This window comes from Lepeophtheirus salmonis, chromosome 13 (assembly GCF_016086655.4).
Source record: "Lepeophtheirus salmonis chromosome 13, UVic_Lsal_1.4, whole genome shotgun sequence".
NCBI classification, from domain to species: domain Eukaryota; kingdom Metazoa; phylum Arthropoda; class Copepoda; order Siphonostomatoida; family Caligidae; genus Lepeophtheirus; species Lepeophtheirus salmonis.
In genome coordinates this window covers 34,304,485-34,319,724 of record NC_052143.2, presented here as the reverse complement: position 1 = coordinate 34,319,724, position 15,240 = coordinate 34,304,485, and the positions used below count along the sequence as shown (strand labels likewise).

At 29.8% G+C, this 15,240-nt stretch overlaps 1 long non-coding RNA gene across 4 annotated transcripts; it reads right to left on the bottom strand.

Annotated features, from left to right (window-relative positions):
* Nucleotides 1-10,219: 10,219 nt before the first annotated feature.
* LOC121128608 (uncharacterized) lies at nt 10,220-13,429 on the bottom strand. 4 transcript variants are annotated; one of them, XR_005868212.2, is made up of 4 exons: nt 13,282-13,429; nt 11,944-12,384; nt 11,785-11,879; nt 10,220-11,729 (listed from the first exon to the last, which is right to left on the bottom strand). It is a non-coding gene; the product is annotated as an uncharacterized lncRNA (long non-coding RNA). The 4 variants fall into 4 exon arrangements; XR_011783273.1 differs by having other exon boundaries at nt 13,069-13,413; XR_011783275.1 differs by having other exon boundaries at nt 13,312-13,396.
* Between the last annotated feature and the right edge of the window lie 1,811 nt (nt 13,430-15,240).

Sequence of the window (15,240 nt, the reverse complement as noted above, 5' to 3'; positions counted from 1 at the left end):
TCAAACAATTTAATTTTTTGTGTAAAGCTATGGTTTTTTGAATTATTTTTATTTTTTGTGAATATCTGTAATTAAAGTAATGTAATTTTTCCAAAAATTTAATTATTGCAATATAATTTTTGAAATTTGTTCCAAATTTTTTAATTTTTTGTGAGTACCTGCCATGTTTGAAATTTTTTCTCAAACATTAAATGCTTGAATTTTTTTCAAATTTTTTATTTTATTTAAATACCTTGTATTTTTTAAATTTTTAAAGAAAAAAAAAAATATTTGCAATTTGTTTTTTGAATTTTTGTGAATACATGTGATCTTTGAAATTTTAATAGCTTTTCTCGAAAAAGTTATTTCAAAAATCTAGAGCTGTTAACAAAAAATGAACTTTAAATTAAAAACATTTTTAAATTAAATTTCATAATATAATTTTTTTCTTCAAAAATTTATAGGTATTTTCAAAAAATTAAATTCTTATGGAAAAATATTTCAAAAATCCATAGGAATTTTCAAAATATTAAATTTTTTGGAAAAAAATTCCCAAAATTAAATTTCAAATATAAATTTATTTGAAAAAAAATATCCAATATTAAATAGTTTGTCGAAAAGTTTCAAAAATCCATAGCTATACACAGAAAATTAAATTCTATTCGAAAAAAATTAGAAAAATCTAGTTAAATATCAAATATAATTTTTTTCAAAAAAAGTCGTAAAATTACAATTGCACTCCAACACTCCCCTGCAGACACCTCTGATGATACCACCTTTGGTAGAAAATTAGATACAACCTCGTCAATGAGAATCAGAATGGGGAAAAAAAACACACATTTTCAAACGAAAGCTAATAATTGTTGTATTTTTTTTCAATATCTGCACACGAGCTTATAAATATTCATGCATTACTAACGTGGATCCAAACATTGCATACCTCAATTTGATGTACTTCAATGCATCAAATATCTCATAACGATTATATATGACTTAATTCAGCATAGTTAATTAATTGCATTAAAAGTTTCTCAATCCTTTTTTTTTTTTTTTGGAGAACATTTTTTTACGCACCTAATTTTTGGAGCAAATGAATTGGGTAATTATTCTAATTATATAGTCGATAGAGGATGACTAGGAAGGAAATTGTCGTCATTGGATGATGACTTCAAGGGATGTATAAATAGGCACATTTTCCTCATAATAATAATATGCTTTAATTTGTACCTCCTTGCCAAATAACAATACACTTAGTCCTTGTTTTTTGAGCAGTCCGTAGTTCTCAATCTACTTATGTATATGAAGTCAAAAAACTCTGCTTTTATGAGCAACTGTTATATAAGCTAAGTAAATGTTGTAGCCCATTTTGAGGAGATAAAAGACCCGTAGTCAAATATTTGTAGAAACAAAAGTTATTTGAAATCTGTAGAGCTTTATTTTTCTATTAAACAATAATTTAGGACTTTTTGATTCTTAAATTTTTTACCCTCTAACAGTCTCCTTGGTGCTATTTGGGCATACAAAAAGGAGTTTATTAGATTTACGCTTATAAAATCTTTCATTCTTAATTAAATAAGTTTTGAGAGTGCTGAAGGTAAAATACATATGTACCTACATATTTTGTTCTTTTAATGGTGTTTTGCAAAAAATAGTAAAGTTATATTTTACCAGGTAAGCAAAAAAAGAGTCAAGTATTCGCTTACCAAATTTGAGATTGTTCGATTCGTCTCAAAAAATTGTGCTATCAACTTCAAATAAATCCAACCTATATTCATGAAAAAAAACTTTCAAGATGAGAAATCTATCTTTTATTTCTGGCATAAAATTACCAAATCGAAATTCACAAAGAAAAGTGCGAAAGAAACTGCTTTACACTAATTTAAAAAACAAATAATTAATAAAATTTATTGGCATTGTCAAGAGAAACACAAAACTGCCAAGTTTTTTTTTATACTTGCAAAAAAAAAAAAAAAGAAGTTATTGAGAATAATGTCGTCGAAGAAAAAACAATCTATGACTTGTTCCTTTTACTAAATATTATGAGCTCCAAAAAACATTTTTAGTGTTTCTGGTATAGAGAAAGCCTCCCACAAAATCGGCACCCCCGTTTTGCTATGACCATGTTTGAAAGAGGCACCTATGCAAAATTTTAGCCTCCTAGGTTCAACGGTGCGCCCCCCATAAAGGACATACACACACAAACTCTATTTTATATATATATACAGATGATGATGTAACAACTCTCTTTAAATAATAAATCCTACTCAAAAAGAAATTATTTTTTCCTCATGACGTGTCCATGAAATACAGGAATATTATCAGTTCAGTATCGCATCGCATACCCACATTGTGTATTAATAAAAACAAAATAGGTAAATATGCGGAAATAATATAAATATTCATTTTGAAGTTGGGCAATTCATTCCTAGGCCATTGTTTTCCTCTTCTGCCCTCAAATTTTTTCAGTTGTGTTTGAGGTCAATTCCATTATTTATATTGTGATGATTATTTTCCTTTCTTTGAAGGTTGACCGGTTCAGTTGGGACTTTGATAGTCCAATTCATATAGGTATAATACAAAACAATGACTAATATCCATAAATATAATATTATGAATGTGTATACGAGCAAATAAGGATGAAATAGAAGATCATACGTCATCAAGTTGTATTTATTTCTTTAACAGAGTAATATTTGACGAATAAAATATTTATATTTTGTTAAACAATAGTTTTTCAACTCTGGCGTTTCACAAATATACTTTGAGCATAGACTTTAATTAAATAATATATTAATGTTGTTTCAGATATGAAATATACTCTTCATCTATGAGGGTGGTCTGAATTGTTTCCGACCTAACAAAAATACAAAAGAAATTTTCTGGATTTTTATTTTCAAAATAGTCTCCTTGCAACTCTGCACTAGTGATGGGACGATCCCAAATAATAATAATAATAAAAAATCCCGATGCCTTTCTTGTAAAAATTACAGATGCCGATTCCGTTTCTTTAATAGTTTAAATAGTATTTAAAAAATACAATTTTGCTTGGTTTTTGGATTTTTTTGTGAGAAATATTTGAAAAATAATTTTTTTGGAAAAAAAATTCGAATATAAAATTTGATATTTAAATTTTTTTCAAAAATCTACGACTACTAAAAAGAAATATAATTTTTTGGAAATCTTTTTCAAAAACCTATGTCTATTCTCAAATAATTTCTGACATAAAATGAAAAAAAAATAATACTTAGTTATTCACTGAAAATTTAATTTAATAAAATTTTGATCAAAAATTTAATTAAATTGCAAATATTTTTTAAATTTCAAATATTAAATTTTCTTATAAATATTTAAGTACATGGAATTGTTCAAAACTTATCAAAGGTAATTTGATAGTTGATATGATCGAGTAGTAAACAAATCGATAGTTGAAATGTGAATAGATTGTACATTTGTATGTTCAAACTTCAAAGGGATTGAATAGCAGCTGTTTTAGGAGGAAACTGCAATCAAATACCTGCTTCTTTAATTCCTTACACATATGAATATAAATTTGTTTTGCATCAGCACAAAACAATCATGAAGAAAAATTTAGAAACGGAGAAATTTCTAATTAATTTTTTTACTTTATAAGTGTCCGTCAACACAAAAGCAGGCTAGAATGATTTTTTTCAACATTCAGTATCTATTACATTTGTATTCTCTGACGAATTATAGTCGAATTATAAGAATAAATTATTCTTTTTAGCTCTTTGAGTGTGTCATAAATTACACTTTAAGTAGTCAAAATTGATCTTCACAATAAAGGAGTGTTGGGACGATTTTTCGAAATCGGAGAATCAGGGTGGCTTCGGGAAAATAATGTTTTATTTGCAATTCCGGTTCTTATTCATTACTGGTATTGAACTATTTATTACTTTTCTAAGTTGAGAGAAAAAAAAAAAAAAAATGGCCCGTCCGAAATTAAGAGATTTTTGCTGTTTACAAGAAAATTTAATTCTTGAATTTTTTTTTTCAAAATACAGAGTGCTTTGAGAAAATCTGCCGCTTCAAAAAACAACAACTGCAAGCTTATTTTATAATATTTACTGATAAAATAAAAACGAATACCTTTATTTGGATATAGAGCATCTATCTATTTAATGTAGCCGCCGTCTGCGGCCAAACCCCGCTCAATGCGGCTACGAAACCGAGAACAGGCATTTTGGATCTACGCTCCTTCTATCTCACTGAATTTCTCCTTGATGCAGGTGATGAGAGACTGCTTGGTGTTATGGGAGGAGCGGTTGGTCATGTTCTCCACGTAGGACCAGACAAAGTAGTCCAACGGGTTCAAATCTGGTGATGAGGGAGGTCAAGAGGAGAAGGGTAAGAACGCAAAAACATTGCTTTTCAACCATTCTTGCGTCAGCTTAGCTTTGTGGGCCGGAGCCGAGTCCTGTTGCCCCATCCATGGCCTGTCGCTGACAACAGACTTGCCATGGCTCTTATGGAACGCTGGGGTCCTCGTCGATGATGTCCCTGACCTTGTTGATGAAGGTGACGTCCCGGACAATCCTGGTGCTCTTCTCCTCGTTCTTCTTCCTGTCAACAACGTCCATCGGGTCCGATGACTCCTCCAGCTGCTTCTTGAGACTTATGACCGTTCTAACTGGGATTGACAGAAGGCCAGAGATGTCAGCATTGCTTAATTTAATTTGATCACTAAGCATAATCTGAATAGGAGCGCACCTACGATCTCTCTCATTGAACATAATGACATTTCTTGGGCCCTTAAAATAATGCTATCGCTACAAGAAGTCTTCAATAACTGAAGCCTATGGCCCGGGGAAAATTTTAACACCAAAAACAGAAGGATCAGACATCAGCTGATGTAGTAATGTTGTCTTTAAAATGCGGTAGATTTTGTCCACCCAACCTGTATTTTAAATTTAATTACATTTTTCAAATTTTTTCCCAACAAATTTAACTTTTTTTGAATAAATGTATTTTAATTTTTATGAAGAAAAATTTAATATTTGAATTTTTTTCCAAAAAATTCTAAAATCAAAGATTAAATATAGGCACCCCTGATAGTAAAAATGTATTTTTAACTAATATTTAACATATTAAAGAATCGAGATAGGTAATTTTTACTAGAATCGTATCAGGATCGTTTTTTTTTTAGAATCGTCCCCTCAATACAATAAACAAATGACAAATTAATAGATTTTATATAAAAGGCGCTATATCAGAGACCATACAAGTCTCTTAAATCAAATAAAGGTTCCAAACTTTAGATACAATTCGTGTGTATCATAACTCATCCATAAATTTGTATGGAACTCCTTTAATTGACTCAATATACAATAAATACGAAGCATTACTAGATCAAAATGAAATGATTTCATCAATATATAGTTGGTAATTAAAATGAATCATATTCTAATTAAATAAGACATTATGCTTCGTAGAAATTGCATCTTGTGCAATCTGCTTATATATATTGTACAAAGTCCCAACTTGTGCTCGAAAATATGTGGCCCAACGACGCAAAAGCAATCTATTATTTTCAAAATTGAGTGTGGATTACATTTGTATTCCTTGTCCAATTATCCTCAATTTATATAAGCAAATTATTTTTATTAAGCCTTTGAGTGAGCCAGAAATTGAACTAATGAAAGTCGGCAAAATTGATCCAACAGTATAATAATGATAAATTGTCATATTTTATTTGAAAAACCATAGCGGGGCTAATATATTGCTATTAAACTAAATAAAAGTATTAAAATATAGCTAAATTTACAAAATATCTTAACTCAATCCAGAAAATTGAATATAAACCTTATAGTTGACTCAAATGTGTCTCTGAAATGTTGGGATGTATGTCATGTGCATATATTTAGTAAAAAAATATTTATTGGGATTTTCTTAAACTTTTTCAGGATTGTTTTAATATTGATCCCCCACATATTGTCTGACATATAAGGAGGAACATACTATGGGTTTGTGAATTACTACCCATAATATTTTGACTACTATGTACTCGTATATAGATAATACATTTTGTATACTATGCTAGATATATAATGGAATAAATGAGAGAACGCCCAATTTTAGTCTCTCTCTTTCTCTCCCCCCTCCCCATTCTGTTGATGATGTCATAGCATGTAGCATAAGACAGTATTATGTGGGGGGGGGGGAATACATAAACATAAATATAAGACTACATAAATACTTTGCAACATAATTTTAAACAAATGTTATTCTTGTTTACTGAGTCAGTATGTACCGACATAAGATTGGTGTTTTGGTTGTTGAAATTTGAATTGGTCAAATGGAGTTGCACTGATTAAGTATAAGCCAACATTATAGTATAATAATTACTCCATCTGACCGTCTTTGAAGTCCATAAACATTAAGTATATTGCACATTGAATTCAAGTCTTTCTCCAGAGTGTGGTGTGCATTGAGCTACGCCGTTCCATGACATTATTGTTTTTTATCAGGTGTACAGAGCCATTGTAACCATTTCAGCTACAAAAAAAGTAACTTGAAACTAAGAAGACCCGTTTTGTATTTTATATTGTTTTTTTTTTATACAATAATATACATTCTTTTAATGCTGGAGGGTTAACTTTAATAATCAATCGATTGGAGGACTTATTTTTTTAATTTATATATATTTAGTCTAGGTTTATTGCTGTTTTTAGCTTGCACTAAAAGAACTCAGCTACCTTTTAGATCGTGAATTCCCGTGGCTATAGCTCTCTCTTTTTGAGACTTATATCCCCTCTACAGCCTTGATGCCTACCCCCTTGACTACACATTTTGGGCGTATGTACTGGAGAAGGCCTGCAGTGTACGTCACCGAGACCCTCAAAGCCATTGTCAGCCAGCACTGGGACTCATGACAAAGATCTACATCCAAAGCAGGTGCCAGACCATCCTACGTCGCCTAAAAGCCATAATTAACGTTAAGGGCGGCTACATTAATGATTAAGAGAGCTATGACTCACATCAATTTACAGTATTAATTTTGTTGAAATTCTATTGTTAATTAATAAGTTATATCTAGTTGAAGTTTAAAATTCAAAGTGTTCAAAGCTTAATGGACCACTAGGTATAGCAAATGTCTGGGATCAATTAAGGTGTGTTTTTTATTTGAATTTTAAAACAGCATTAAATACTAAAGACTTAACATATTTTTATATAGACCCTCATTAGAAAGAAACTAATTTTATGAACACAAAAATACAAAGGATCCTTTAGTCAGATTCTTGAAAAGAAGAAAGTGAGACCAACGGAGAAGAATGTTTCAAAAACCCTGTCACGAATATCGTTCAAAATCAGGAGTGAAATAAAAATTGACAAATCAATTTCACTAATTTGTAAGCCTACCTATTTTTAATGTTACACATTTTAAAATACTCAATAGATACATAGATATTTGCGAATATGCAAACAACAAGATATTGTGCGACTAGATAGAGAATGAGGAAATCAACAAAGTCAAGGAAGCAACTAAGAAAATAAACCCTTTACATACATACATGTCTCTTAAATGCCCATTTTTCCTTATTTCTTAACGTATTTTGACCGAATTCATTACTTAAAATATTATATTTTGCATGCAATTGGGCTCAATATTTTTATGTACAGTCTTGTCGACTTATTTTACGCAATTAAATTGCATCGTTCAATAGTTTTTGGAATACATAGGACTAGAGAAAAGCCCTTTTATCCAATTTCATTTTCAAAATATTATAAGAAAAGTCCTAGAATTTATCAATTACGTGCACTTAAAGTTATGTTATGAACCAGAGACGTCACAAAAATTTTAAAGACAGGGAGCTGAGTCCAATGAGCCTACGATTTTGTTATATTTATTCTCCTATAAAACATTTTAGTTCAATAATGATATTTTTGGGAGTGAGTGAGATTAAAAGCTTCCTTAAATAAATTATTTTTATATGACGTCATCATTCTGAAAGTTGGTCATCATGAAAAAGGCATAAAAAGAGTGTATTAATAATAAATTACATTGCTTCATTTAGAATACGAAAAACGGGGAATTTTTGGCGTATATTTTGATGTCATAATTGGAACAATATACATTAGGAGATAATAGGTAAATATTTAAAGCAGTGGTTCCCAAACTTTCAAATGTATCGACCCATTTTAAAACAATAATTTAATCAGGAAATGACTTCATTCTTACAGCATATTATATTTTGGTTATTTATTCGTGAAGTAATTGTACATTGCGTAAATTATTCATATGAGAAGAACATCACTCTGTTGTCACGATGTTTAGGCCGTAAGAAGACTTCTAAAACCCTCCATACGGAATAGTGTAAGCTTTTTATTCAAGAATTGCCTCTCCTCAACTTTATTTAAGTTCCACCCATCAGTCTTGACCAAAATTGTCGGGGTATTATTACAATTCTAACAAAAAATCTAGTCACTAAAAATCGTACAGATGCTGCCAAATTTGGCTTATCTACTCCAAAATCCGCCAATTTGACAATATTGGTGGAATGAACAGCAACCAAATTAAAATAAAACAGTCACCAAACAAGTTTACAACGGACTCAGAGTGACTCACGGAACTGCTCCGTTTAGTGTCATGGTATGAACTGACTTAATATGTTGTTCAATGTGTTATATAAAGTATTCAAATTCATCTCAAAATCAATTACTGACCCCATTTTGGGAACCACTGGCTTATACCCTCATTGTGAAGAGATTTAATTCTGACAATTTTATCAATCAGCAGTGTGGTCTCTTAAACAAAACCTTGCCAGGGAACATAGTTTAAGCAGATAGATGATTTGACTTTGCTGATCTATGATTTAGATGCAGAATTGAAAACACCGATATTTACTAGGGATAAACCTGTGTTGACACCATTAGTAGTTGAGGATTATCGAAAGATGTTCTATGTAGAAAGAGTAATTAGATTGCTCGGCTAGAAGAAAACTATTTAAGTGGTCACTATCCACAGGATTACTTACAGTGTTAATTTTGTCAGACGTTATAGTAATAGTTTTATCTAGGTTTCATAATTTTTGTTTTGCAGGGGCGTCCGTAGGAGGTGGGTTGGAACCCTCCCCAAATAAAATAATTTTTGCTTTTTACTAGAAAATTTAATATTTGAAAATATGATTTTTTTTCCAAAAATTAAATTTTTTTATAAATAGCTGTGGATTTTTGCAATTTTTTTTTCCAAAAATATAATTATTTGTTGACCATTGTGGATTTTTGAATTTTCTTTTTCTCAATATCTGTGGATTTTTAAATTTCTTTGGAAAAAAATTATTGTTTAAATTTTTTTCACAAAATTTAAAATATAAAATTTTATTTTCAAGTTTTTATTTTTCAAAAAGCTCAATTTTTGAAATTTTTTATTCTAAAACACAGCCCCCTTCCCCCAATATATATATATAATCTTGCAGATAACTGACGTCTTTCCATTGTCCATACACTGAATAAACCGAACTTTGGTATTTTAATACCGGGTGATTTTTTCAATTTTTGTTTTGTTTCTCTTTAAATAACTTTTCATTAAATGGTTTTAGACGGATATTTATTATATACAAATTGTCGCAAAATTTAATTAGAAACATAGAAAGAATTTTTCATTACGGATCTTCAATTTTTATGTTCTGTTAGGCGAAAAATGACGCTATATTTTCTTTCTTTCTTTGATATTTAGAAACTTTATTAGTATACATTTGTCATGGAGCGATATACACTTGATCAGCGTTTGATAATTATTCAAATTTATTATCAAAATAACTGTTCATTACAGATACTGATTTTCATCACAAAAACTTTTTTTTTTCATTTTGACCTCAAAGACTTAGTTAATAAGCAATATATGCATTATTGGTCAGACAACAATCCACAGGTGCTTCACGAGACATCATTCCATCTCGAAGAAGTTACTTTTCGGTCTGGACTTCATATTGGAGGGATCATTGTCCTTATTTTTTTTTTTTGTTGATGATGATAAAAACCATATTACTTTAAATGAAAATCACTATTACTCCATCATAACTAATTTTTTTTGACCAATTCCAAGGTATGGACTTAAAAAACATGTGGTTTCAACAAGAGGGTGCCACTTGTCACACATCAAATTTGGTGAGCGCGTTATTTTGAGAAAGGGACGAGTTGATTGGTCACCGCGATCTTGAGATTTAATGCCTTTAGATCATTTTCTTTGGGGTCAAGTCAAGTCATTGGTCCACACCAAAAAGCTGGCGATGTAAGAAGAGCTCAGAGAAAATATCCAACGCAAAATTACAGCAATATCGGTAACTTTATTGAAGGAAGTAGTATAAAGTTGGGTGCTGCAATCTGACTTCTGTAAACGTGCTCTTGGTGGTCAAGATAGAAAAATCGATTTTCATATATAAACGTAATTTGTACTGAAAAAATAAATTTGGCAAAATATTTAACCGTTTTGTTTTTCCCGAATAAATCCGGATTTTATTGCTTGTTGTAAACAAATTGTAACAATTTAAAATTCTTGCATGATTTTAGATCTGATAACATTAGTTGTATTTCTCTGACAACATTATCTGTTGAGTTATTTGCGTTCAAATAATTTTATAAATTTCAAAGTAGAAAATGAATGAAAAAAAATTGGTTTTTGTATATTACAATATGACGAAATTAACTGATTTTCATTAATTGTATCTTTAAAAACTCAAGAGATAAATTGCAATTAGTTTAATTTATAAAATATTATGTCAAACCATTTATATAAATTTTATTTTCAACGGGAAACGCAGGTTCCTCATTGAAAAAAACGCATGATCTGGACTTTTGTCACTTGGGGTCGTTTTAGTCTATTAAACAATCTGTGACGTCACTGAAAGCCCAGCACAGTGCTTACTACATTACTATTATAGTCCTATTTTACTTTTTTTTTAAATAATTTCAGAAATTAATTAGATTTTTCTAGAAGGTGAATTGTACCTCATAACCTATATAATTTCGCTGCATATCAACACAGAATATTTTTGGCTTCAAGTTTGTTTTTAAAAATAACTTTACAAATATTTTGAATAGAAATATATATTCATTTGCACACAAACGATGATGGATTGAGTTAATTAAATATTATATATATTTATTTTGAATTCAATTGTTTCCTTGACAATATTTTTGAATTCTTATCAGGTCTTTATCCTAGTATATCTCGCAACTTTTCTTTCAAAATCACTTAAATTTTGGTAATTATACAGAATGGATGCAAATATCAATTCATGCACTGTTTATTACCATATAACTGTACGCCTTTATTGATATACAAATCAACTTTTCAAGTTGAATGAAAGAACCTTGCCTAATCTATTTTTTCAACATTTAATTTATGATCGATCGGATTACGCGCTAACAAGTCAAAGATATTTTAATTGCATGTTTTAATACTTAAAATCATGTTATTTTAAAAGGTATTTATGCACATGGGTGCCTATTAATTGTATTTGGGCGTATCATCCTCCTCTTCATTTATTGAAATCACCAAAGTTGATCTGTTTAAAACCACTTCCATTTAACAGTTAATCATAGTAATGAAACTATAATTTGTATGGACTATGTACATAACAACTGAATTGAGCTATTTTCTGTGAGGCATTGTACTGGACATACACCACTTATTTTCTCTCCCAAATACCAGGATATCTTTGAGGTGTCTGTAAATTCCGTTGTATTTTATAATCTTGTTGATTCTGTGAAAACTTATTTAACTCAAAAATCTTGTCCAGATAATAACAATTACTACAGAGTGCTTGCAAAATTTAAAATACTTACTTTCTCATTGAGCAGGCATTCTTTTCATTTTGACTAAGCAAGGGCGTCCGCAAGAGGTGGGCGGTGTGACTATAGCATCCCCAAATATCCAATTTCTAATAAAAAAAAATTCAATTTTTTTTGAGCAATTCTGGATTTTTAAATCTTTTTTGTGAATACCGGCTGCATCGAAAATATCTTTATACTTTCAAACTAGAACTTTATATTGATGTATTTTAGCAACCAGTTGTAATAGGTTATGTCCATAAAATATAAATAACGAATATAAGTGTCTTGGCTACCCTAATCATCGATGTAGCCCCTGCAATGATGTCTTCCAGGTGGCAATGGTAGACCTTGCATCCATTGCAAATGTAGTACTCAGGCATGGCATCCTGAAGCTGGTTGACGGTGTCCTTGAGGTTGTTGATATTTGGGTCACGGTCGGTGCAGGCCTTGGACTCAACATACACCCAAAAAGTGAAGTCAAATGTTTTGACATCTGGTGAGTAGGGGCCACATTTCCTTTTGCGAGAAAGGCAAGTTGTCCTCCAACCACTTCCGGGCCTTTTTGGAGGTGTGTGTAGGAGCTCCTTTTATGTTGGTAAGTATCTTTGCATACTTTTTTAAAAAGAGATTGTAAGGAGGATTTCGATTTTTTTTTCAAAAAAACTAAATTTTTCAAGAATAGATATGAATTTTTGAAATTAAAAAAAAAATAATTTAGCTACTTTTTTTTTTACTACCAAACGACTATTTTTTATAAAGCAAAAAAATACAGACTTTAAAAAACTAAGAGCTTGTCTCGTTCCATGTTGGCAAGTATCTTTGTAGACTTTAAAGAAAAAGAGATTATAAGGCTTAGAGAAGAAATAATATGACAAAGGATTTTTGACAATAATATCAAAGATGAGTGAACGACAGTTGAATTTGAATATCTTTTCTTGTATAAACCTTATAATCTCCTTTTTTTAAGTGTGCAAAGATACATAAAAAAATTGAAAAATTAAATTTTGTGGAAAAAAATTTCAAAAATCTAAAGTTGTTCACAAAAAGTCATTTTGAAAAAAAAATAATTTTCTGGAAAAAAAGTGTGAAAAATTAAATTTTTTCAAAAATAATTTCAAATTTTTTTGAGAAAAAATTAAAAAATTCACAACTGTTTACAAAAAATCAGTTTTTTTCAGTAATAAATTCAAAAATTAAATTTCAAATATTAATTTGTTGGAAAAAAAAAATTGAAAAGTTAAATTTTTGGAAAAAAAAAAATGCAAAAATTAAATTTTTTGATCTTCTCCATTTTACACCTATTTTGTGTAAAAAAAAAAAGTCATCCTGACCGAAAAAAAACTAGTAAAGATTTAAAAAAATCCTTAATTTGGTGAAAAGTGGCCTCCAACCCTTCCAGCCTACCACCCCCTTTATGTTAATTTCCTTCATTGCACATCAAATTTGATGAAAACGTCAAGAGAGCTAAGCTGATCTACTCTCAAACATTCTTTCAATTGTCAGGGTTACCGTGTTAAATCTCGGTTTCTTTTTTTGTACATAGCGAAAATGCTTAGGATTCACAACCCTCGCAATATACACGTATTGACAAGGAAGTTAAAGTAGTACTGAATATTTGTTTCCAAATGAATGTTATTTCTACCTCTTTGTGCAGGATGTCTCTAGGCGGACTAGCTAATAATTATTAGAACATGTGGCACACAGTATGCTCATTGACAGTTGTGTTATATCGAATAAAAATAATGACTTTGTATGCGTCATCATGTCAAAAATAATCTCATTCATAATATAATAATCAATTATTTAATTACAGCCCACATCAAAATGAAAAAATTTAAAATGTTTTATGATTAATTATATGTATTAATATTATGTTCTTATTAGTGTTGAGACACGGTCCAAGATCAATTTTTTCCGGTTCGTTTCCAACTGATTTTTTTTACACGGATTCGTATGAATATTTCGATCCGGACTGCAATCTCTGACCATAGACAAAAATTAAATCTATTCAAAAAGTGAACCAATTTTTTCGGTATCATTCTCCGGACCAATTTTCTCACCTATACTGTATATAGTTTCATGAGTTGTACAAATATTATTTTTGAACAACACTAAAGTTCACATGATGTTATATTGCAGATGTTCATAATTTTGGAGCACACATGATGTCACCAGCGATTCATCTATAGAATCGTTCTTGACTGAATTTTAAATCAGACCGGTTCAGAGGAGTTTATTTTAACAGATCCATACTTTTTTCTTCTTTTGGACCCATTTTCTTGTCTTTACAAAATTCTTTGTTTTAAATTATTCAGACGAGCAAAAAAATTAATTTTCTGTCAATAGTTTTGGATTTTGAAATTTTTAAACAAAAAAATTTTATATTTTAAATTCAATTTTTGATTTTTTTTCCCAAAAAACTAATTTTTATGGAACATCTATTGGTTGTTGATTTTTTTTTATCAAAAAATTCTAATTTTTGGTGAAATATTGTGTTTTTTTCCAAAAAAAATCTTTTTCTTTTAATAGCTATGAATTTTTCAATTTTTTTTTTAAAAAAATTTAATGTTTCACTTTTTTTCTCGAAAAATAGGTTCGTTTCAAATTTAATTTTAGAGGCTTTTTTCTGTAAAATTTAATTCAAAAGCCAAGGCCCCCATCCAAAAAATAAATATATACATATAATTCTGGAGACGCCCCTGGGGTATCAGACTGTTCTATGGATGTATATACTTTCTGGAGTTTAAGTCGCTTTTTACACCGAGTTGTTAATAAAAGCTATAAGTAGAATGATTTTTCTTTGGGACGGAGGGAGGTTGTTGCTTTTCGAAAAACTACTGTTAATGTCAAAATGTTGTGTAAAAATTAATTTTGGGATAATTTGTTTTTGATGATATCAATCGCTGTCTTTTACAAAATATAATACAAATTTGACATCAGAATTTTAATCACGGGGCTTGTCTATAAAGTCTCTGAAGTGGTAGTATAACCCATTAATGTCGAGTATCAATATTTCTTGCTACACAATAAAACTACTTTTTGTCATCAATATCAGAAATACTTCAGGGAAACAGTGTATTTATAAGTTAATAATCATTATGTTGAGAGTTTATAACCATTGAAAACATCGTCCAATGTTTTTTATACGCTCAGAAACCTGTTTTGTTGGAAGGGAGAACATATGGTAAACACCTGTAAATCAATAAATATTTTTAGATGATAAAATTTTTCTTATGTTGAAGAGAAAAAATTACATTCTGATTCGTTAATTTTTTTAACTTAATCTGACGTCATTTTTTCTGCAACGGGATTTGTTTTACATGACCATTAAGCACCATGCTCAATAGCTGATGAGAGTCTCTTCCATCATCTATTGCTTGTATCGTCTCTGTGATTAATATGAATACCTTAATTTTTTCCCCAGTCGGCAAGAAATCCTGCTAAAACTGCTGTAATAAGTAAAAACAA